The sequence below is a fragment of the Pezoporus wallicus genome, unplaced genomic scaffold, assembly GCF_028554395.1.
Source record: "Pezoporus wallicus isolate ANWC-B61680 ecotype Strahan unplaced genomic scaffold, APGP_CSIRO_Pwel_v1 contig_7461, whole genome shotgun sequence".
Classification (NCBI taxonomy): Eukaryota; Metazoa; Chordata; class Aves; order Psittaciformes; family Psittacidae; genus Pezoporus; species Pezoporus wallicus.
The window spans coordinates 2,138,500-2,160,244 of record NW_026637976.1 but is presented as its reverse complement, the minus strand read 5'-3'; the positions used below and the strand labels follow the sequence as shown (position 1 = coordinate 2,160,244).

At 39.9% G+C, this 21,745-nt stretch overlaps 1 protein-coding gene across 11 annotated transcripts in view; it reads left to right on the top strand.

The window, feature by feature from the left end:
- The window catches only part of TENM4 (teneurin transmembrane protein 4), a 755,231-nt gene that overhangs the window by 219,809 nt on the left and 513,677 nt on the right, over nucleotides 1–21,745 (top strand). For 10 of the 11 annotated variants that reach the window (XM_057408504.1, XM_057408511.1, XM_057408514.1 and 7 more), the window contains one exon: nucleotides 14,176–14,316. The exons of the other annotated variant lie outside the window; for it this stretch is intronic. The gene's annotated coding sequence lies outside the window, so the exon portion shown is untranslated. The remainder of the gene's footprint in view (nucleotides 1–14,175; nucleotides 14,317–21,745) is intronic. 11 annotated transcript variants of the gene reach the window in all.

Genomic DNA, 21,745 nt, shown 5'->3' with positions numbered 1-21,745 from the left:
ACAATTTGATAATGAATAGTAGAATAGTGGAATACTTTAGATTCAATTACAAAGGATGAAAGACATCAGCAGGCATCTGTTGCAGGGCTTGAAATGAAAGAAAATATAAATTCCTTAGACCACTTATTCAAAAGCTGAATATAGGATAGGGTATTCATATAGTACTTAAACTGCATAGACATCTGCTGGGTAAAACCCACTGTTAAACATGGATTATCAAAACCACTCCGAACTTACACAGAGGAAAAGCTTTATGATGTGGAAAAAAAGAGAAAAGAATCTAAAGAAGCTTTTATGCTTTTACATTTTAGTAGTTAGAGAAAAATGAAAGTGTAAATCCTGAAGCCAGTCAGAGATGTCTGCAATGGTCTGCAGTTGCCTGTAGCTGTTTACATATGCACAGCTAGGTCTATTGGGTTGTCTCCATGGCCACTGAAAAGAAATAAGCACTCTGAGGGTTTAGTTTGTTAAGCACGGTCTTAACGCTTATTTCAGGGGAAGACTAATTGTAACTTGAACGTGTTAGATATAAGGAAGAAGTTCTTTACTGTGAGGGTGGGGAGGCACTGGAACAGGTTGTCCAGAGAAGTTGTGAATGCTCCATCCCTGGTAGTGTTCAATGCCAAGTAGGACAGAGTCTTGGGTGACCTGTTTTAGCATGTGGTATCCCTGCCCATGGCAGAAGGGTTGGAACTAGATGATCTTAAGGTCCTTTCCAAGCCTAACTGTTCTATGAGTCTATGTCCACTTTTTCATTCCATTGATTCTAGGAGAGCTTGCACTGGTTCAGGTGTGGACTGTCAACATGATAGATACCAAAAGTTAGGTAGGACGGTTGCATTTTTCTTTCTGGACATCATCCAAGGATAAGAGAAGAGTTCCAGGGTTGCCTTTTGTCACCTGTACAGTCAATCACATGGATAAAAATATGAGTGTCCTAGCAGTGAACGAGGGTGTAGCACTCAGTAGGATCAAGGCAAGCCATGAAAAGATAAAAAGACTGACCTATGCTGATCAATTGTTACTCAAATCTTAATGAGGGCCTTCCAACTTCTGCCTCAAAATAGTAAGCTATGTTTAATTACTAGGAAATAGTACAAGGAGAATGGGACATGTCAGAAATACGTGCTTGAAGTAACAAAATGATTTTTGACCTAGAAAAATGTAGGCTAATAAATCTGAGAGGGAAATAATCTAAAGCACAGTTATTAAGTCAGACAAAGATACCTGGAAAGCAGAAATGTCGAAGGGACCTTGGGGTTTTAGCAGTCAGCAAATAATATATATGCATGCTGGAAAGCTAGAGGATGACATAAGGGGATGGTTTCATTTCGGTCTGTACGTGCAGAGTCTTCATTCCTTTGTCCACAGGGAGGTGATTTTCCTGCTATACGGCAGAGATGAGATTGCACCTTGAATCTAGTGATGGATGTTGACAAATTGAAGGGAATTCCGAGAACAGCAGCAAAAATCATTAAGGGGCTGAACAACCTGACTTGGTAGGAAAAAGAAAGTCATGCACTCGGAGGATAAAGGGAAAAGATTGCTTCTGTTATCCCAAGGTGACAAAGACAGGCATGATGGGATTATGTCAAACAAAAGGAAATCTGAACTGCAAAGCAGGAAGAAGTTCTTGCTCCAGTGTGACTTGAACAGTTTTCTGCAGTATACGGTGGAAGACATTTATATAATTAAAAGGGGATGACAGCATAAAAACTTTAATCTGAGAGTAATTTGTTGTGATATTGTTACAAGTAACTTTTTTATTAAAATTAAATGAAATTCAATAACCTACGTTTTCAGATTGTATGTTTTGTGCACTTGATGCACTATATGGTATCCTGCAAGAGTCACTGCTTTATTGCTAGTTGTATTGAATGTATCATGATGACCTTGCAGTGTTCAAGGCCAGGTTGGATGGGGCTTGGAGCAACCTGGTTTAGTGGAAGGTGTCCCTGCCTGTGGCAGGGGGTTGGAAGTAGATGATCTTAAGGTCCCTTCCAATCCAAATCACTCTATGACTCTAAGATTCAAGGTTGATGAATTGACTGCAGCCTTTTATCTGATAGACTATACATACCCTTTTTTCAGCAGAATAGGTTAATATGTATCCTGGCACTGAATAGGCTTGTTCACTCCTACCTACACTATTGGAAACCCTGCATCTTTGTTATTTTGTTGATGATGTAGTAGTGATGCAGTGTTCCAGAAAAAGCTTTGAATATGCAAAAGGCTTTGTGAATACCAGATCTTTTAACATATTTCTTGTGGCATCAAGATCAGGGTAGAAAAGGCTGATTTAGACTGCTATCCTATAAGGGTCTGTCAGACCCCAAAGCTCCATAAGTAGCCAGTGAGAAAAGTATTCAAGATTCCCAAGTCAGATATCTAAGGAAGATGGTTTGAACAAGCTCCTCATTATTAACTGAACAAAACAGCATCAATGTAAAAATGGGAAGGAAGCAGTGAGCTGTTTGCGTTGAAAAGAAGGGGTAAGCTCTGTCACTTGCATGGAGCTCAAATGCCTTTCTAATAGGTAATACATTTCTAATCATGTATAGGTATATAGCATATGGTACTTAAAGGCTACATGGATAGAGGTTTCACTTAAAAAATAATTTATCCACATAATAGCAAAAAATTCTAAATCACTGAGTTAGCTTTTAAACCTCTTTTGAGAGAGATGCTTCATCATATATTCCATTGTAGAGAAGAATTTGCAGTGGCAAGGGTATAGATTAGTAAGCCTTTTCCTGCTATAATTTCAATTATCTTGTGATGAGGCTTTTTCACCACATTCCATTCACATTGGACTCCCTTCACAGCTCGAGTGTATGGCCAGGAATACAGGAATCTCATTTCTTCCGCTATTTAGCTATGAAAAATTAATGGCAATTAACTTATAACGAGTTGACAGGAAATAGAACCTTAACGCTATTAGAACCTTAAACTGTGGAAGCTCCATTTGCTTTTTTATCTCATAATCTGTTAATCTGCTTTAATATTTATGGGTAATGATAGTTACATTAATTCTTTGTTATTTTCACTGCCTCCCTCCTTCCCCCTCCTTCCCCTTGTTAACTGAGTCTGTTTCTTAAAGAATAAACAAACTCATTCCTGTAATCATTTCCCAAATGTGTGTTTGACAGAATTGTCAGGTGAATGTCTGCCACACCATAAATTGTAAGTGTGAGCATCTCAGGAATTTCTTCAGCCCTCTATTGTAAGTAGGGCTGGGATCAGATGTGATCTGGATGGGAAGGAGGTCAAGGATGAGTGTCTACTCCATGGCTGCTCTGCAGTCACACAAGCAATACCTAGGGCTCACTGGGCAACACTCTAAAACGCTTGCCAATCCTCTACACCTTGTAGTAAATCTGCTCCATTGCAAAGACATCTCACAGTGAAAGGACTTTAAGTCATTATATCAGTTTTCATGTAGACCTGGCCTACAGTTTCTGGTGTCTCTCACATTAATTAGCTTATAATTTAAGTGAAAATTCTTTACTTCTCCTAAGAGAGGGAGCAAGAGGCTGTGCATAGGATGTGCAAATTGGCTCTGCAGCTAAGCTCACGAGGGTGAATTTAGTGAACCTCTTTCATTAGTTGCAAAGGTCATATCCCATTGACATCAGTGGCATCACACCAGCATCATTCAAAGCACAATTTGTTCCAGTAAAGTTGGACTTGATCTCCTGTTTCTGTTGTTCTGTTTTAAATTGTTTTGTAGTGTGAAGTGAGTGTAAAAGTTTTTCCGGGGTGATTGTCTGTGATTTAAGATCCTTTGTACATTTACTTTCTGGTTCATAAATGACTGTTCAAGGAAGGCAGCAGAAGAAAGGCTCTTTAATTTAATTCATTTGGCCGTGGCTCGATTCCACGCCATGTTAATTTTTAAAGGAAGGTTCTCACATGTTCTGTATGTCTGAAAATATTTAACTTAAAAATATTTCCCTCATTTTACAATTTGCAAGGTTTTTCAATCTACATCTTGGATTGAAATCCAAGAGGATTGAAATCCGGAGGCTTCCTCTGGATACTAGTTAGATTTAGTTAGCTCAGAAGTTACATTTCACACGTAAGATCAAACACTTTCAGGTGGAATACAGGAGTAACATGGCTTTTCATAGGTTTGGCCCAGTTTATCTTATTTTAGATGGCTATTTTATCTAATCTTCCATGATTTGTTCTACAATAAGTGAGAGGATAGCTCTTTATCCCACAAAAGGACAGCTTATGATGGTGGTATGAATTCATCTAACAAGAAGGGTGGTTTGGAATGCCAGCACCTTGTATACTTCTATTTAAATGCCATATGGGATTTCCTAACATGAATTGAAGAGCTGATTAATAGATTTTATTTTTTATGAGACAATAATCCATCTGAATTGTCTTTCTTGGTCACTGATGAAGAACTATAAGGCTTTGAAACACACTAAGTAGTCTAAAAAAATCTAGTTCAAAACACTTTGTTGATATCCAGAGCCAGAAAAGCAGTGCTGCCTGTTATATTCAGATACAGACAGATTGGATCCTTGTAGCTGAGCAAGTGCCATGTGGTTCAGCCCCCTGGTTTGAGAGGTAGGCTCGCTTTTCTGTTGTCACTGCTACATTAACCTACAGGAGGTTTTGTTTTGTTGCTGGCCTATTCCCCAGATGACTGTTTTCAAATGGAAGGGGAGGTAAATCTGACAAGAAGGCAATAACTCATAAAGAAAATGACAGCTATAATGAAGTGCTGCAATGGTGAAAAGGTTTGCCCAGCAGAAACATGCAGCCCAGCTCACCTGCTGGAGGCTCATTGACTTCAATGTGTCTCCTCCAGACTTGACTTTGGCCCAAAGCATTTTCTCAAGCATAAGGCCAGTTTTGTTATTTCAGAGCTCTCACTTATTGGTAAAGTTGACCCAAATATTAACAACTGTTATGTGAATCAAATCATAATAACTTATTACCCAAGTGCTGTTGTATCAATGTGCTGCCTGATGAATAGCATTGCGCACGGCAAGAGGCAGTGGCCTTCAAATAGAAACCATCCGTGTGAATTGCTTGCTTGCATGAGCTGATCTCTTGGCAAAGGTACAGAGAAATGAGAAAAGCACCTCTTTAACAAGGACCGAGGACTTAAAAATACTTGCCTTTCTCTGTCAGGTCATTCATTCTAAGGAGAGAAGTAGAGGGCCATAATTCTTCCATGAAACCAAGTAACAACCTTTTAATAAGCATCATTAAGTCTTTAGATTGAAATAAGAGCCTATCTACCCTTTTATCCCATATTATATTGCCCAAATTCCTCTTTGCCATCCTCACCGTGGTTAGATGAAAGCCCCCTGTTTTCATATTGATCACTAAAAGCACTTTCCCCTTGTACCAGTTCACTGCACCAGTTCTAAATGCAGTTCATCTGATCTCTCTTACTTTGGCTGCTGCTCATTCAGGGCTACAAAAACTGTAGTTTAAGGCAGGTCTTGGAACTAAATGATCATATTTCTTACCTCATTCCAGGGGATAACATTAGGATCTTTGTTTAGGTGGGCTCCAGATTAAAAGTAAAGCTTGCTTTGCTTTCCCATGCATGCCCACACACGTGCACACCCGTATATATATACACCCCTCTTTCTCCACAAGGGTTATTTGAAGCCAGAACAGTAGACATCTGTGTGTGTTTATGCCTATTTCTTTTCAGTAACACACTTTCCAAATGCTAGATGTTGAGGAAGTGTAAGTGCACCGAAATGCTACCCCAGATTCAACCTAAGCCCTTCAGAGCTGTGGATGGAGCGGTTCTCAGAGTTACTCGTTTCCACTGGCAGAGAAAGTTGCTCTTTGACAAGGAAATTAAGTGATGCGGGAAACAAAGTTATTGGCTTAGGGGTTGTCAAGAATATATTTGTAAACAGGCCTTAGCCTGAGTCGCACTTGAGTCGCTTGTGTGTGGTTGTAGATTTAATTTCCACTTGAAATTTTTTGTGTGCATGGAATTTTACCAGTGTGAGACTCGATTCAGAACTTCCACATCTGTTTTCCCTTCTTCCCTTTTATCCCTGCCAGACCAGCACAAAAAAATCTATATTCTAGCTGGAAGCAAAACCATCCGCAATGATAAGAACCAACCTCACATGCCAGCTAGATTGGAAATTCAGACTAGCATTTTAGGAGACTGTTCCTGGACTAAAGTGAAGCGACAAGCATAGACCCACATAGGAAGCTGGATTCTATGAATACACGTCAGCAGGGTATCTGCTGTGTTTAAAGCAGTCTGCAGGCTGCATACAACAACAACAAAAAACACCCAGAAAACTTGGGGTTTTAAAACCTTTCAATAGCCCAAATCATAGGATCATAGAATGGTTTGGATTGGAAAGGACCTGAAGATCATCCAATTCCAACCCCCTTTCAATGGGCAGGGACGCCACTCTCTAAAATCTTACCAGTCTTAGGCAGTGCATGTCCCCATCTTGTTTTCATGAATATTCCCTGCTTTAATGTTCCCCAGCTTCATTTTATGACACAGGCAGCACTTTCTCGCCTGTATTTCTTTGTAGGCGAGTGAATTTTGGTATGGTCTGATCCTTAGATTAGGTTGTCACTAAATGAGAATGTGAACTCCTGGCCAGGCTTCATCCTCCCTTCTTTTCCCGCAAGATTTAATTGATTGGTTTCATCATATGCAGCTTAACCTTATGCAAGAACATGAAATGGCATATGGTTTCCATCCCAGAAAGATAATTGACCCCCAGGTGATTTCAGTCAATCGGGAAGAAAAAAGCATATAGTGGGGCTGGTTTTGGAAGGGACCAGAAAAAAAGGGAAGGAGGGGAATGACTTCAGCTCTGGTAGCTTTTTTTGAACTTTGAGCCCTGAAATCTCAGGTTTGATGAATGAACTTAGTCTGCTTTATGGGAAGGCTGAAGCAGGTCTCAGGTTCTCCTGCTCATGCCCTGTGGCACCTGTGTGTACAATGCTTCCTATACCAGTAAGCCCAGTTGCATATTCAGCAAAGAGCTCTCTTGTTCTTGCTGCCCTGATCACAGAAGCACCGTCTCTCTCAAACAATGTTTGCATTTAGAGAGATAATATTGTTCCTGGCTTCCCTTGAGTCCTCTAGGGAGAGAAACTCCACGGTACTCCATTGGACCTTCAGTATAAATTGTTTTACTTGGGCTCCTCTTCTCCATTGGCAAGTTATAAACTAGTTTTTTATGTTTGTTCCCTCTACTTTATGCTTTTCTTTCTGTGACGCTGCATTTGTGCAGTACTGGCTGATGTATGATAGGAGAAGAGCTGTTACATTTATACATCAAACCCTATATCTGTAGCCTGCCCTACACAGCCAAAACATATTTGTAGGCTTTACATCTGATAAAGGTCATCTTCTGAAATGCAGAGGCACAGAAGAATCTTCCTGAGTCCAAAGACAGATTAGCTGCAGTGATCTTTGCTACAGTTCATTTCTTTTGTAGAAAGGAGGAGGCTGAACATATTCTGGACAGGTTCAGCATTGCTTTACAAGAACTGTGAATCATGTCAATATTGTGCAGTTGCAGGATGGGATATTTTGAGCAGGAGCAGAGGCATGCACTGGGAAAGTTCACAGGGAAAAGGATTTAAGAAGATAAATGAACAGTGTTGTTTAAAACCTGTATCCTTCTTCCTCTGTCTCCCACCAAATTGAAGAAGGAAAGATGTAGAAAATGACATTTTGCTTTAGCAAGTTCAGATGGGAGACAGAACTCCAAATATGTCACTTGCCTGCTAGAGGTAGGATGACATGAAATATGGAGCTGTCAAGCAGGGAGAAGGACTGATCCAGGTCTGACAAGTCGAACATACTGAGCTCAACAGTCTTGACTCCCTTTTCCATAACCTCATCAGCTAGGGTTATATCTCATGTGTTTATGCGGCACTGAAAAATAAATGGCTGCTTGTCTCTTATAAGATGACCCCTGGCACCAAAAGCTGTGGGGTGGCAAATGCTGTGGTCCCGAAGAGCCATGCTCAAAGGAGACCTGCTGGGTAGCACATCTCCTTCTCTTTGAGCTACCACTCCATTTGATGTGCATCCTCATTGTCCCGCTTTGTTCTCACAGGCTGTCCTACTTTGAGTCCTGAAAGGGACGGTTTTGGAGAGGTCTGTGCTCTTGCGATCAAAAAGTCATAGAGACAAGGTTACAGATATTGTCCTACACAAGGCAGTTGCCCTTAGATCTCTTTGAAGGAGCATCCACATCCATTTGCTGGATTTATTTCTGGCTTGAAGACTAAGCGCTTTTGAGCTCACTGAGTCCTGGCAAAGGTTTTAAGCACCTGCCTTGCTTCTGGCTGAATGCTGAGCACTGCTACGGTTGGGCTGTTGCACAGAGTCTTTCAGGCTCTGAAATCTTGGATCTGTTGAGATGGTTCTCCAGCAGCTCCATGGGATGCTCCTTTTGTCACCAACCATCTGCCAGTTCCTTTGGCTGGGCAGGTATAAACCATGCATGCCAGCCTGACATAGTGGCAGCACTGAAAATTCCCCAGTAGTGTGTGTTGTGTGCAAACAAAATGCTTCATTCCAAGCATAGAGGAAATTTTCTAACATTCTGGGGAAAAAATGTCCTCAAGCCCCAACTTTCTCAGCCTATCTTCGTACGGGAGGTGCTCCAGTCCCCTGATCATCCTCATGGCCTCCTCTGGACTTGTTCCAACAGTTCCATGTCCTTTTCATGTTGAGGACACCAGAACTGCACACAATGCTCCAGGTGAGGTCTCACAAGAGCAGAGTAGAGGGGCTGGATCATCTCCTTCGACCTGCTGGTCACGCTGCTTTTGATGCAGCCCAGGATACGGTTGCTTTCTGGGCTGTGACCACACACTGCCAGCTCACATTGAGTTTCTCATCAACCAGTTTACAATAGGATCAACTCATAATGTCATGGCCATAAATAGTCAGCAAGGAGGGGGGTCAATAACATCAACATCTATATGTATTACTGCAGCCATGGTAGAACTACATGGGTACCAAGCAGAAACTGTGTGTAAGTGCAAAACCTCATTGGCGCTGTCAAAATGGACCTGGCCCAGCTGGTCCTTTCAAGAAATATTGAAGTATTACTTTTGAGCTCCTCCAATGAAATAGGTCTTTCATTGCCAACAGAAGTAGAAGTAGGTGAAAACCACACTTGAACGAAGCATTTAGTTTCCACTGCTTGCAATCTGTGGTTGATTCTCCCCTAAAATTACCAGTGGTTTACTTTCTCCATCATTACGCACAGCTATTGGATTATATCACTGCACCTGGAGTTACCAAGGTGAAAGAAAAGACACACGAAACCATTACTCCAGTGTGCCTGGAATAATACTCAATATTTGCATGGCAGCTGTGCCTGATAGGGTCACGTAGTTCCCATTTTGCAGCCAAGTTCACTTACCTGCAGGGAATTCTGCAGGTACAACACCAAGCAAAGGCCACTGGTTCCTTTTTCACATGCCCAGTTGGGGAGTACACAAGAAAATTGGTATCAGAGTCTCTCAAGATGAGATTTCTCTTTCTGTGTTAAAGGCAGATGGCAACAGTGGCCAGTTATGAGTATTTTGGCTTTTGTGTGAGTGCATGGAAGAACAGTGCAAGGACAGAAACCTGGGAATATGTTTGTGTGGCTTTGTCTTCAGGATTCATAACCACAGAATATGACAGAGGCTGGAAGGGACCTTCAAGATCACCTAGTCCAACCCACACTGCTCAAAGTAGGGTCAGCTACAACACCTCAGGGCCGTCTCCAATTGGGTTTTGAGTATTGCCAAGGTTGGAGACTCCACAGCCTCTCTGTGTAGTCTGTTCCAAAGTTCAACCATCATCCCCCAGACCAGAAGCTTTATAAAACTCAAATGATTCCAATTCTCTGCTGTTGAAGGTACAGAAGATGCATATGTGTAGGATAATAACCTTTATTCAATAGACCAAAAAGCTCTCTTTACAAGGCTTGGTAACCTGTTGGTGTCTTAGCGAGTGAAGTATCCATAAATAATTGAGCTTTCTCAGCTGAAGCAGGGCAACCCTTGGCCTCAGTACTATTCATCTTATTTAATAAAGGATGTTCTGGTGGTATATTCAGGATCAAGAAGATTTTTGTTAATCCTGGAGGACGGGACTTGTATCGTGGCCAATTAATGTGCCTGTTCCTACTGATGATAAATGGGTCTGTCGTCTCTTCATCTGGCATTGTGCCTCCAGCCTTACTCAGTCATTTGTGGATATACCCAAGGGTTTCGATCGCTAACATTTTAGCTTTTACAGGTCACCAGGATTCTTCAGGAAGGCTGGTTTGCTAAATAGTAGTTTACAGCAGAAAGCTGGAGGTGAAAGAAAACAATGACCAATAAGACAATCAGCTCTAAAATGGGCTAAAACCTATCTGAGGAAGAATCTCTTTGGTCTTATTTCAACCAAAGTTCAGGGAGAGGAGAAAAGGAATGCACGTCTAAGGAACACTTGTGGATGCAGGCTGGTTTAACCTTCATGGGTTAATCACTCATTTGAAACTGATGTTTTCAGTGGTTCTGAAATTGCAGGAAGTGGTCTGAGGCCGAGAGGGAATAATGACTCCAGGAGACATAATTTCTAGGGAGGGACTGAGGCCCTGTAGTTCTGCTTTGGAGGAAACACAAGCCACAGAATGAAATTCCCTGCAGTTTCAAGGTTAGCTGAGAAGCTGGTGGCTGGAGGAGAGAAATCTGAGGAGGGAAGGAGAAAATGTGAAACGAGTGCTGTGTGCTTGTGTGCGTGCAATGTTGTGCCACATAGCCAATGCCTTTCATCCTTTAGCCAAGAATCTGAGCTGAAAACCCCTTTTACAAGGTCTTTCCAAGGCACATAGCAGCTCTCCCAATCAGGGTAGTCCATGTTAACCAGCAATTTCATGTTAATTCGATGTGGAAAAGTTGGAATCTGGGTTTTGAAATGTTTTAATGGCTACCATTCTAGGTTAGATAACGGACAGGCAGAAGTGTGAGGTAGGGAGAGACTGCTCATCTTGACATTGTACCAGATGAGAAGGCAGTGGTGGCCATGCACAGCTTGCACCACTTTTGTTGCTACTTCTGATGGGTTTCTGAGAGTTCAGAAAAGGACCAGCTTTTCACAAAGACCAAAGAATTCAATTGCAAATCGATCCCACCAAATCGGCAGAGGATCCAGCTTAAATTTAATCACTTAAATTTAATCACCAAATCTCCCTGGAGTCAGTGGAGAAAGGCTCCTCTGGAGGGCAGTTCAGAGCAGGAATTGGACTGGAATATTTCAAGGGCAATATTAACCTTTATGGCTAGTCTCCCTTTGCCAAGAGTCAATGGGATCAATTCATACCTGAGCAGAGAAGACTTACACTGGCTACGAAGCAGTCCCAGTATCAATAAAACTACCACAGTGTGTTCTCTGTATCACAGAACTGCCATATGTCTCCACTTATGGGGATTGGGCATAGGGGCTATAGAGGGAATTGCTTTCTTGGGCAGGTTAATGTAAGATAAAGTGAACAGCTCTGCAGCCCTTAATCTCCCTAAAGCCCATAGTCTCAGCCCTCTGTGCTTTGCTTCGTTATGGAGCCTTTAAACACCTAAGCTAAAGGCAGAGAAAGTCATTTAAAAAGAAAACACAACTTCGGCTCCTTTAGTTGGAGTTTTTGAGAAGAAGCGAAATTCCTTTTGGGTTAAACTGATTAGATTTTTGTAATTTTGTTTAGATAGTATTATAAAGCCCAAGCACTGTGGAGGAGACACACCAAATTAATACCTAACACTAGAATATTTAATAACTCAAGGTAAATTAAGGTACTTACAACTGTGAGTTTTAAACATCACGGAGTTTTTGTTCTTTTTATTGTTCTTCCAAATATGGATTTTTTTTCCTATTTCAAATCTGGTAACAAAATCTGACAGTTCTGGTCTTATTTTTTATAATAATCTTACTTACAGTAGTCCAGGAAATGCAACTTCGAAAAGAAAACATAAATTAATGCTTGGAGTAGATAGAAAATACTTTAATTTAATACTTTGGGGTTTCATTTGTTGGCTTGTTGTCCTTTTTTTTTTTAACATAATTTTTATTATCAGGAGGTATCCAGAACCAATTTTCTTTATTTTAATTATAGCTGGAATATACTGCTCATTGTAAGCAAAACTGTGATTTAACATGCAGATTTTGGCGCAGGGATTTGAAGCAATCTAGTGGACTAAGACACATACTAAGGCACATATTTCCATTCATTTACTCACAGAAATTTGTCATGGCTCACCAGATACCTTTGAATAATCTCATCTTTTCTTTTTGTTATGATTTTTCTTTTCCTTAGAGAATTCATATTATAAATACGTTAATGGAGCTGTTGGTGGAGAGAAGATACACTGCTTCTGACAGTTCTGTTGCTGCTGTAAATCAGCATAGTGGCACTTAGATCAGTGAAGCTACTATTTACCCCAGCTGAACATCTCCTCCTTCAATTCTAATATTAACTCTGTTAAAAATAGGAGATTTATATTTAAACCTCTGCTTCCTGAAGCGACAGTAGGTGGGCCAACTTGTAACATGATCAACATTTACAGCATTATCTCTACTGGAATCCATTTATGTCAGCTCCTAACAATCAAAACATAATGGCTTTTTGGAATTGCTTTAATTTTTACAAAAAAGCAAGAATATTAATTAAAAGAAAAAAAAAAAAGAAAACCAGAAAAACAACCAAGCCCTTATACAACATGTGTGCTTGTGCATAAACAGCATATAGCATGAAAGTGGTGGCATTTTGATATGCCACCCATTCCCTGAAGCGGTACTTGTGGAAAGGGGTGGTGTGCTGGCGTTATAGATGGGGAGTAGCAATACTAAGGGAGGATCTCAAGATCACTCTTATCACTGCATAACTTGTGATTTAGTGTGTGATTAATTTTATAATAAACTTAATTTGAGATGCCCAAAGCCATTCTTGATGCCCAAACCTATCTAAGAGACTGGCAAAGATGATGCAGGATGTGCAGGAAAACCATGCCTTTCTGGATGGCAGTCAGAATAACTAGGGCATCTCCAGCGGCACTGGGCAGTTTTGTGTGTAGAGGTTTTCTGTGTTGTGTCTCACATCTGCAGTCCCTGTTTTTCAAGGGTATTTTTGAATAACACTGAGGGCCATGCTAATTGTGATCTATCAGAAGCTGTTGGCCTTTGGCAAGATCATATACTGGCTCGTTTTCATTGCTGCACCACACATTGCACCTGTGATCATTGTCATTAAACGGCGTGACATTACCAAATATACCTTCCAGTAAACTTATATAGAGATTTAAGTGCCTACAAAATTGAGGATTGGTGTCAAGTCCCCATTAAATATCCCCCCTCAAATGCTCAGGATATTACGAAATTAAATGTAAAGTGTGTCTGCACAATATGGACCATGGGACTGAGAGTCATTTTTTATGCATATTGAAACAACTGGATTTATCCAGGTGTCTGAAACAGGAGTCTCTCTCCTCTAATTTCTTAAAGAAGACCAATATAAGTCTAGAAAAACTTCAATATTTTAATGGTATCTTAAAATAAGTAAATATGTTTTATAGCCAGCATTATGCATGAAGTCTAGAAAGGAAGAAAACAACTGTTGTTAAAGATTTGTCCCATGAAAAAACATACTTTCTCTTTCTTCATATTTAAGTATGTGTGCATAGTAACTTAGTTCCAATTTAATATTACTCATATCTGGTGTATAGTTACTCCTTATTTAGCCTTTGAGACCATATCTAAACTGTAAAGCCACCCATGGATGGTGGCATGCCCTGTATATCTTTGAGTAGGAGCTAGCCTGGAACGTGCCCTAACTCTGTTCTGGTTGCCCAGGTTCCTGGGGATATCAAAGCATGGGAAGGCAGCTTGGGCATGGCTGTCCTGTAGATATGAAGGTAGATAGACATTTCTCCCTATCAATACAGACATGAAGACAGATACCAGTTGCTGCCTGATGAAATGGTAGCCTGGGGAGAACATGCTTCTGATGTAGGTACTTTAGTTAAGTGCTCCCAGACAGGGTGAATGTGGGTCTTTAAACTTATGAAGGATCCTACATGGACAATCCTGACAGCTGCCATGCAAACAACCTCTACAAATCCATGCCAGTCTTTTCTGACACACAAAACCTGGCTCCTTTTCTGTAGTGAGAATGGCTGGACCATTGCAGTGGCGCACTGATTTTTGTGGATGGTGAACACAAAAAGGGGATTGAGAAGAGACCGCCTGAGTTATTGACACATGACTTGAGTGCTTTCTATTCTTAGACAGATGAGGATCTGAAATATGTAAGTACACTATCATTTTTTTTTAAATGTATTTGCAAAAATTAGAGAAAAGTAAAACTTTATCATGGGTGTGGGATTTATGCATTTGTCATTTTCTTTCAATGTGTGTTTATACTTAAGTGGAGCTGATAAATCAAGCTATTCCTCGTGATATTTTAAAGCATCGTTATTTGTCTCTTGATTCCATCCTTGTTTTTTCTTTAAAGAAATGGAAAGAGCACAAACCATGAAATTATATTTACACTGTCATTTTAAATTTATTGTCTAATAAATAGTGATCACTTGGAAAATCCATTCTTTTCTGCATTGTTAACAAGAGATTTAACCAAAGTGATTGAATCAAGACGAGAAATGATCCCAAGTTCCTGAAGCCTGAACAAATGACATTGTCAATGTTAATGTGCTGTTCTGGAAGTTCATTTGAAATATAAGAAATAACCTAAATATAATTTCATGGCAGCTTGTATACCACTTAGCATAATGTACTATTTACTACAGACCCTCCATTCTCTGTTTCACCAGCAACTCCAGCTCACCAAATATCTTACCAATACTCACTTTTTAAGTCTTCCACACTCCCAATGCAAGCAAAGATAACACTTTTTTCCCCCAACAAATATAAACTGTATGTTGACTTCCAAACTGACAACTTTATCTTGACCTACACCAACACTTTTGCTGAATGAGCTTAACCACTCCGATTTTACAACATCATGTGGATCTACTTCTTCTGACTCATCTGATGATGCTGCACAAGATGCCTGTTAGAACTGTAATATGCCCTGTGAGACATTTGTGCTTAACAAATAATAAATAAAACTTGTCAGCCACAGAATCCTCTACCTCAATTTTACGAATGAGTGCACATCCCAAAGTATTTCAAAGGGAGCAAAAGAAAATTAATGGAAATCTGAAATGTTCTTAAAGTGTCACATATACCCAGACTTTAAGTAGCTATAGATAAAGATTTAGAAATACAATTAAATTTATTTCTACAACTTCAAGTCAGGAACTCCGTACTTCAAAATGCAAAACCAAATCAGGAAGAGCTGTAAAGTAATGGCCTGACTTGTGAAGATAAAGCTAAAAGTCCTACGGCATTTCTGGTTTTGAAATCCAGAGCAGGATAATGTCTTTACTTGGATAGGGTTCCAAGTATAACTTTATGTTTCATGGATGTAGTGATTCTCACTTGGTTTTAAACAATAAGCCTATGTTTGTAATCCTCCCTTGGTCCAGGCTATAACTGCATATTTCAGGTTATTGTGTTTATATAGTAATGAGACTAGGCTGAATTCTTTCAGCTTTGGGCAAATCACTGTAACAGTGACAGGCGGATTTCTCTTGATATGTCTTTATTAAAATAAATGTATTTAAGGAATGTTTAGATTTCTGCCTGTAGATGACTGATTTGGTAGAGATTGGTATAGCAGTAATGTCATTATATCAAGCTTCCTTTTGTTTTGGGGATTCACTGAGAGATTTCAATAAAAGAAACCATAGCCTAGGCATCTCTGCTGTGTTAGGGGAGAAAAACAAGGTTTTTCAGGACAAATGAAGAGTGTGGTGAGGTGATGCTTGAGCACTCAGATTCCCTTTTAGAAAAGAAAAGAAAAGAAATTAAAAGCTTCTGAGTGGTAAAATTTGGACGTTTTCTCAGATATGCAGATATGCAAAGGATGTTGATGATGCCATTAAATATCTCATATCTCCAGATAAGAGCTATTTTATCATAATTTGCTCAGCAGCTATTAAAATATCTCATTCCTGGAGGAGAAAACCCTCCTAAGTGTCAGGACTTTCTTAAAAATAGCAATAAAAACTCAATTGCCACAAACTGTGCTTTTTAAGGGACCTATCAAGCTAACCTAGACTTTTTGACAGCTATGGAAACAAGCCAAGATTATATTAAGAATCGGTACAGTGCCGGGGGTAACCATTCCCTGCCAGATGTATTGCATATACCCTGCTGTGTGCATGGGTATTTATAGGTATGTCTATACAAAATACCAGTCAAGGAAAACAAAATAATACTGGTGGGAAGATGTGTTAGTATCTGATTTCCATGGCTAAAACATACAGTGTTAATACCTTGTCCTGGCGAAGGAAAGTGAAGGGCATAAATGAAGGGTTATTTCCATAGTGATTCAGTAGTTCAAAGACATTAATCAGTGCTACATATCTGCTGGAAAAGAGTGAATGGGGGATTCATTCATCTTGGTTCCCCGTGGATGCTTTCTCATTGTAAATCGCATCTACTGCTTACCTCTATGTGGAACTCTGACAACCGGTGGGAATTTGAGTTACCTGAACCATGCATGCATCTCCCCACATGTCACCAGGGTGGGGATTTACATTTGAAATAAACTTATAACATTACAGAAATGCACAGGAGCAATAAATGGAGCTTATCACTACCTCTGGCTGATGTCAAGCTCCTGCAGAATCGTTGCCATATAAGCATCAACTCTGAGGTACTCAGATATCATTATGATTAGCCTGGTAGACAGACCTATGCATTGGGAAAGCAAGGTCAGTGCTCCTGGGACAATAGGAGACACAAAGATTCAATAATAATATCTTATTATTCTATCAAATGATGTCTGAAGAACACTTTAAAATCATTATGTGAAGGACAAAGGATGCTATATATATAGAAGGGTAAAGGCTGACATTTCTACAGTGCATTTAATTAACAGAATTCCAAGCAAGCTTGGCCTTTGGAAGAAAAATAATCTTTGGTTGCACACTAGGCACATTGAGCTTCCATAATAAACACACATGGAATCCCTGTAAGGCATCTACTGAATCAAGGCTATTGTTTTGCTGGTGCTATGTTCTCAAAGACCCTGAGGTTGAAAGACCTCCTATAAAAGTGAAATCTGTTGCTTACTACAAGTGGGGGGGGTTGATGAAGACAAGAACCAGCAGCCATAACTGATCGTGTTTATTAACAGTTCTTCTCAAGCTGTTGGAGCTCTTGACACAGCTGAATTTCTGTGAGGAGAATATGTCTAAGTAGGAGTATTTTCCATGAGCCAGTACAAGCGCTGTTTGTGGGAAGTGTCTTGGTTTCTTTTGTTAAGGAGAGGTCAAATGATCACTCTTCCCAGAAAATGGGCCCAGGATGTGAATAGGTGATGTACTCAGACCCTTTCAGCCTCCACTACACACACTGATTTCCAGCACCCTGTTCTTTAGTTCAAAATATATTAGTACACTACCCCTTTCATCAGACATGGATCATTTCTATAATGCATGGTTGGCATTGCTGCATGATGATATATCAGAAGGATTTGTGAAAAGGATAGAACACCACAAGACTGTCAAATAAAGCTGATTCTGTTTTTAGAGGTGGAACAAGCATAAAAGCATATTTGCAGATGTGCATAGTAATTATTTTCGTCAGACATAAACCTGTTGGGATAACTACATTATGTGAAGTGAGGCATAGAGCACTGCTAGAAACCAAAAATGTCTTTAGAAATTCGATATTTATAATGGAATTAACAAGGTAGTTACCTGAAGTGGTAGCTTCAGGTTTGAAGTCACTACCATTGCCAGTCTACGAGAGAATAGGTTGTTTAATAGGTGCAAAGTGGTTAAAAAATAACAGCTATCAAACAGGGGGGTTTGACCTTTTTCCACATGAAGATGATCAGATGTTTGAACAGATTACCGGGTAATCTCCACCCAAAGAGTAGGACAAGCTCTTGAAACACCTAATCTAAGTGGATCCGCTTTTGAGACGGAGACAGGGGCTTGACTACAGATCTCGAGCAGTCCTGGTCAAACATGAATTATTTTGTGGTTCTAGGAATGAAACCCATAAAAAAGGAAAGTTCAAAGACAAAGCTGGGAAGCACATCTTTGTCTTTATCAAAAGGTACATCTGTAACTACAGGTGTCTTAGTGGGAAAAGGAGTTTCTCTGTTTATCTACTTCTTAGAGTGGGCAAATCCACCTTCTCTGACAAGTCCTGGAAAGAGTGTGAGGGGAGGTTGGCTGAATTTTCTGACACTCACATTTAGCTTCAGATAAACATTAGCTGAAGTTTCCTTTCTCCATGTCATCACTCTTACGGTGGGGATTTAGCACTGCCTGTTCTGTACTAGATATCCCCATGCAGAGAAGTGGGATGAGATTCCTGGCTGGTGGCTTTTCCATCCTTGTGAGTTCCCTTCATATCCAATACCAGTGCGGTTGCTGTACGTTAACAGTAAAGTGAACTGTTATCAGCCACTTCATAATATCCCTGTAAAGGAGAAGGTTAATCCTTCTGGGTCCTTGACTCAGGTTGCTTATAACAGCAATATGATGGACACCACAGCCAAATCCAGACTGCCTGAGTGGTCAAGATATGGGCCAAGTAGCTTCTCCCATTCTTGAATTTTCCTAATCAGAATGCATTGTGATTTGCTTCAACACAGACTGCCAGCCAACAAATAGGCCATACAGACACCATTAACATACTCATCAGGATTTTCCTTTCCTCTGCTCCCACCTTTCTCATCTCCACTTAGTTCCATTCCTTTATCCTTGCTTGCTTTTCCTACCTGTAGTATGAGTCGAGAAACAAATGTTTGCACTTGTGTCCTTGTTTCTGTATTACAAGCAGGCATGATTGCAGGTAGGAAGTCAAGAGAGTGTGTATCATGGCTGAGGTTTGAGTAGAAGACCTATAATATCCATAATACCTATCATGTCCTCACAGGTAACTCTACATTGAGCCAGAATAGCAATTTCAGCCTCTTCAACCCTCACAACAGTAGGATACTTATATTGTATTTTCTCTTCAGGTTTTGCTGCAGTTGTACCTAGGTAGACAGACTGGTCATCTCTTGACTACTGCTCTGTAGAGAATTGCACATTGTCTTGTCCTCTCTGTATCTACATCTGTGCCATTTTTGGTGGCTGCAACTATTACATCTGTATGAAAAGTTTTCTTCTTCCTCTCCAAATCCCTGCTTGTTGCATGAGTCCCTATCACCATATATTAGTAAAACATGCACAAACTGGGGATGAAGGGTGTTTGTGCCAAAGGGTTGTGGGAGCCTCAATCTTCTGCTATGTCACCTTCCATTGCTCTTTGGTGGCCTTCAGCTGATAGGAGTAATTTGAAGTTTCATGCCTGTAGAAGGAGTTAAGGAAGTTTACACAGTGAGAAGGCTCACTGTGCAGCTTGCAAAATAGGTATTTAAGCATTTTTCTGAGTGTTCTTTTTCCCCACCTGTGTGGCCTCGATAGCACAATCCTCAGTGTATCAGCAGATAAAGCAATTACATATTTTAAGCTGGTCTTTAAAAATGCACCCAGCCCTCTACAAATACTTTTGCTCTTTGCATATAATAAGGATGCATGACCTTTCCACCTGCCTCTTATCTTCCTATTGCAGATAGGGCAAGAGGGAAAGAGGCCTCCTGCCACGAGAAACTGAACTCTGAACATGGTACGTGATCTGCAGGACAGAAACAGTTAATTCCTCTGAATGCATTCGTTTGAGTAGAGATGGCTATTGAAAACAGAATTTAATGAAATCCAGAATTCTTTTCATAAAATATTTGAAGGAAGACTCGTTCGATAGCACTTGTCAATCAATACCTTGCTATTGTTATACCTTCCCCCCCACCTTTATTTTAATTGGCATCTGTCTGGAAGGACACAAACAAATCCCAAGCTGTATCTTAACTAGGATACTGTGGAACTCTTCCCTTTCAATCCTCGAGTTTCTCTGCTGATAAAGACAAATAAATTGCAAATTCTATATTAATAGGTGCAAGGGGCAAAAGCATGAGAAAAGGTTCAAAAAGTATATGCAAAAAAAATCCTGGAGTACATTGAGAGAATGCTATTTGAAATCATATATACCCTGTTTCTAATAAGTTGTCAAGATATATGCAGGATGCTACAAACTCTACAATCGTCTGACTATTGATTTGCCTTTTTTCTACAGTAATCAACCCCTAAATAAGCAAATATTTAACCTTTGGACATTTGATGTTCCCTTTCTGTTAAATAGTTATGGCATTCCTAGCAGTTTTCAAGGATTTAGTAGAAATGTTTTAGTGATATGCTCACTGCTTTTCAAAGATCAGGCTTGGAACATGTATAAAAGTCAATATTTCTATTGACTTTGCCATTCATTTCCATTTCACTGTATTGTGAAATACTAAGCTATTTTACATGTGCTGGTGTTCCTGTAAACAGGTATGCTTCATTTAGGGTTTAATTATCTGGGACTTCTTGTACTTCATGATACTCAGTTATGCTCACACTGCTACATGGCTGCCTGTAGCTGCTATTTAAAACCATCGGTACACAACTTCAGTAGGAGTTCATAAGGATTCAGTTTAAATACATCAAGCAGGCTGTTGTAGCAATAAGTGAAAGTATGTGTGTATCCAGAGGATTGCTGAGCATCTTCTCTGGCAGAATAATTATTATGCACAAGAAAACAATTTACTTACCATCCAACAGGATCTTTGATGATGGCATTTTCCATCAATAGTCATGTGAGACAGGAGGATTCATTTTCAATTCAAACATTACAGCCTGCCGGATTAATAAACCATATTTATGAAATAATAATAACTCCCCAAATGTGTTTTTTAACTCAGGAGGTGAACACTGACATTGAGCAGCTGTCTTTCTTCAGGATCTGTGGAGTGATATATGGCACGTTGATTGCTGTGATATTGATACACAAGGAGCCAGACTGAAGGATGGGGTCAGCACACAGAAAACCTGCATGTTTTTGCTGCAGTGTAAGGTTGCATATGAGAGCATGGACAGCTATTTTGACGGGAGGGTCTCAGCTTCTGAAGTCTGTGTTTTGTCTTCTCCTTGTTCGTGAGTAGGGATGTGAATGAACATGAAGGTCTTTAAAAACATGCGCAAATACACAAGCATACACAAACCAAGAACAAAGAAAAGCTTAAGATTTTGTCCTGTTTAAGCATGAGCAGGGATAGTTAGCCAGGAATCATGGGTCTCTGTTTAGCGATGGTTAACCAGGAATCATCAGTCTTTGTTCAACAGAGAGGGTCAGGAAGGCAGAAATTTCCATGGGAAAAAATCTGGTTTGACTCAAAGCTTGTGACAAAATATTTAAATAAATTTTAAAAAAAAATTAGAAAAGATCAGAGTGAAAATTAGAACCTGTTTTTTTTTCTAACAGTCACTCAGATGTTAAACTTTTCAATACCAAGATGGAATCGAGACTGGCATATTCACAGTGGCCCTAAAAAGTCCTACTGATTCGTAGACTTTGTTGTAAAACAAATGGAGTATTCTGTGGTGTTTTGAGCAGGAAAATATCTAGGTGAGACCAAGGTTAGAGCATCTTGACTGATGTCTGATCTTGACACACTTCAAAGGTGTGATACTTCCCTTGTACCACTGTAGGTGAAGACATGCATCTCTTCCTAGT